The following is a 4,210-nucleotide window of genomic DNA, read 5'->3' on the forward strand; positions in this document are numbered from 1 at the left end:
ACAAGTAAGAAACAGTTTTAAGAAATTCAGTTTGAGAGATTTGATTATAAGATTTCAAGATCCACATCAAGCTTTGGGTTTTCAAGAGAGAGTGGAATATGATTGCAATTGTATTCAATTTCAGTTTGTACTATGATCTGGTGTAATCCTTTCTTAACCTATTGTATTTCTGATGTTGTGTTGCCAAAGAGTATTGTGTGCTCTTGAGGTGTTCAAGATCAATACTCTTGGTGTGGTTTGCCAAAGATAGTGTGTTTCTTGAAGGGTTCAAGGTCACTACTTTGGTGGTTTGTGTTTTGTAATCTGGTTTGATTGCTTAGTGGATTACCCAGTGGTATTTTGGGGACTGGATGTAGCTCTTGGCTTAAGAGTGAACCAGTATAAACTGTTGGTGTATTTCTCTCTTACCTTGAACTCATTTAAATTTTGTTTTAAGCTTTGCTGATATAAACAACCGATTGTTTCGAAGAAACAACCGATTGTTTTTCTGTTGCTTTGCTGTATAATTGCTTGAATTATTGGCTAACTTGATTCCTGTTCTGGATTTACACAAAAAAGTTGTTAAACCTGAAAATGTTTTCAAAACCCCCTCTTAAACAATTCACCCCCCTCTCGTTTAAGGCCATATATTTTAACATATTGTGCATGAACATTTTATTGCCTTGATCTTATTAAATGCTTGCACTGCATTCGTCCTTTCCTCACTTTTCAAATGCTCAAAATGTCAACTTCATCTATGAGATTTCCTTCTTTTGTTCTTCCTTGATCCCTATTATTTCAAACATGTTTGTTCTCTTTCCCCTGGTTCTTATTATAAAAAACTAGTGTGTTAAAAACACTATCGTTTATTTCTTATAAAAAGGACTAAAGGTAGTATTGATTATTTGTAATTTACAAATCTATTTGTTTTAGTGTATTTTGCAGCTTAGTTTCAACTATGGATTGCCTGGAATGTTTTCTTCCTTGAAGGTATGCAATTTTGGATTTCAGTATCCCTTAATCTTTTTGTTGGTTCATTTGATGGGAAAAAACACACGCGGAAGCAACACACACAATCACAAATCAACTGTAGAAAAATAAACACACAAGATTTAACGTGGTTCGGTCGTCAACTGTAACCTCTGTTACGTACAAAATTACAAGCACAATGATCTCTTTAAATAGAGATAATAAAAGAGACACAATGATTAAGCCCACCCACTAAACATGGTGTCTAATCAGCCCAACCCAATTAGTCCTGGCTTCATACCCAACAATCTCCCACTTGAAGCCACATAACAATGTTCACATGCGCTTCAACTGTGTACAATGATTAAGCCCACTCACTAAACATGGTGTCTAGTCAGCCCAACCCAATTGGTCTTGACTTCATACCCAACAATCTCCCACTTGAAGTCACGGAACAATGTTCACCTGCGCTTCAACTGTGTACATGTACTTCTGTAATCTGTCGACGAAACTCAATGTTCCATCACTAGTTGCCACCAGCCTTCTTAATCATTTTGAAGACTTCGTTAAAACTCCCCTGAGTTTAACACGTCATTCACTGACCACCCGTTCTCTGTTCCTACCGGCTCCCACTTACAGGAACTGACGAATCCTAGAACAACCTGAGAACAAACACTCTCCATATTCAACAAGAAATTTTCTGGAGAAGTTTCAACAGCTGGAATATTGGTTCTCCTAAGCCACTATCGTCTAGGAACCTTAGCTGAAGCACGACCCGTGCTCCCATTTCCATAAGTACCTCTGACTGGTCTACCTGAACCTTTCCTTGCTCGTTCATCCTGAATCTGACCTGTGGCTCTAGGTTTCTCTCTTGTAAAGACAACCCTCTTTTGCCCACGAGATTCTGCGAACCGAACTTTGTTTATCTTTTGAACTGGGATGGTCACTCCCTCAGACGGTAATCCGACCATATACAACGAACCTCTCTTTCTTCCACAGGCCATGACAAGATTTCCCTTGACAACCTTCCACTACTGATTTCCGAACTTCACTTCATGTCCCTGTTCGTCCAACTGCCTAACAGAAATCACACTTTTCGTTAAGCTTGGAACAATTCTGACATCCTTCAAAGTCCAAAAACCAACTGATATCTTCAACACTATGTCACCCATGCCCGTAACTTTAAGAGTTCTATTGTCCGCTAGTCTTACCTTTCCAAAGTCCCCAATAACTAGATTATTCAATGCTTCACTGTTGTGGGTAGCATGAAATGAAGCACCAGAATCCATGACCCAGGAATCCACACTGTTATCCGCGCAACAGACTAAGAGGTCCTTGTCCGTGGAATCTTCTGCAATGTTGTCTTGTTTATCACTTGGGCATTGATTCCTGAAATGCCCCACCTCCTTGTAGTTCCAACATGTTACACTTGAGCAATCCTGAGTCTTAGACTGACTCCTTCCTTTGTTCTTGCTCCCACTATCTCGGATATTTTTCTTACCTCTGATGACATATAGCGATTCACTAGATGATTCCCCAAAAATCCTTCTTCGGACGTCCTCGCCAAGAATGAGATCACGAATCTTCTCAAAAGTGAATCCATTGGATCCCGTTGAACTGGTAACTGTTGTAACCGTTCCGGACCAACTGTCAGGAAAAGACGATAACAGTAGTAAAGCTTGAACTTCATCATCGAACTTAATGCCCACTGACATAAGTCTGACTAAGATCAAATTCATTTTATTGATGTGCTCAGTAACTGAACTGTCTTCCTTCATCCTTGTGTTTACCAATTCTCTAATTAGAAACACCTTGTTTGTAGCAGATGGCTTCTCGTACATGTTAGACAATGCTTCCATGATACCTTTCGTTGTCTTCTCCTTCAAAATGTTGAACGCAACATTCTTGCTCAAAGAGATTCGAATAACGGACATAGCTTTCTGATCCAAACTTGCCAACTCTGCATCAAACATCTTTTCTGGCTTGTCACCCAAAGCCACGTCCAAATCTTTCTGAACTAGAAAATCCTCAATTTGCATTTTCCACCAACTGAAATTTATACCATTGAATTTTTCAATTTGAAACCTCCCTTCTTCTGCCATCTCAAATGACTAGACGAGATACTCGGTACAACTAATTTCAGATCTTGGCAATCTATGTTTTTTTTAAATCAAGAACACAAAAATTGCACCACCCAAAATCACTCACCAACAGACCTGGTCGCAGTCCCCACTGAACTGGCGCTCCGCACCACCACCGTCGCTGGTTACTACTGTTGTGAAGCAGATCTGGGAGCCTCCTCCTTGCACCACTATGAAACCCTAAGCCTTAGGACGCCACTGCAACCCCTACGAAACCCTAGCTTTGGGATGCTATTGCCGCCTCTACGAAACCCTAGCTTTGGGACATTGTTGCCGCCTTTGCGAAACCCTAACTTTGGGACGCTATTGCAACCGCAATTTTCACGTCTCATCGATTAATTTCTACTGATCGAATCTCTAGTGTGTAAACGAACCAAAGCTCTTGATACCACTTGATGGGAAAAAAACCCACGCGGAAGCAACACACACAATCATGAATCAACTGTAGAAAAATAAACGACACAAGATTTAATGTGGTTTGGTCGTCAACTCCAACCTAAATCCACACGGGCAACTATTAGGTTTTCATTCTATCCTTTTGCGTACAAAATTACAAGCACAGTGATCTCTTTAAATAAAGATAATAAAGGGGACACAATGATTAAGCCCACTCACTAAACATGGTGTCTAGTAAACCCAACCCAATTGGTTCTGGCTTCATACCTAACACATTTGTCCCTTAAATTTTCTGTTACGATAGAGTTGCTTTTCATGTTACTAAGTTGATGTACAGGTCTGTCAATTGAATATTGTTTAAGGAATATTCCAAAAACTATCTTTGAAGCATATAACCTTGTCTCAATGAAAAATTTGTTTGTACTCTTAAAGTTAATTTTGTAAGACAACTTCTCTTCAGTGAAGAAAGGCTTAAACCTATAACAATTGAGCTTTATGACCTTAATAGATCTATCAAATTTACATTGAAAATGGAAGTGGATCATCCAAAGGTTAAAATTGAGTGAATGAGGCAGATCCACTCATAAATTTGAGTGGGTTTATTTTCTTATGCACTTTAAATTAAACCAGTGAGGAATGCACCTTTACTTGATAGCTTAGTGTGAGGGTGTTTGATTTTGTAAATGGAGGATTTATATATATACTTGTAATAGATAAAGCTCACT

This window comes from Phaseolus vulgaris, chromosome 6, assembly GCF_051622355.1.
Source record: "Phaseolus vulgaris cultivar YP4 chromosome 6, ASM5162235v1, whole genome shotgun sequence".
In the NCBI taxonomy this organism is placed as follows: Eukaryota; Viridiplantae; Streptophyta; class Magnoliopsida; order Fabales; family Fabaceae; genus Phaseolus; species Phaseolus vulgaris.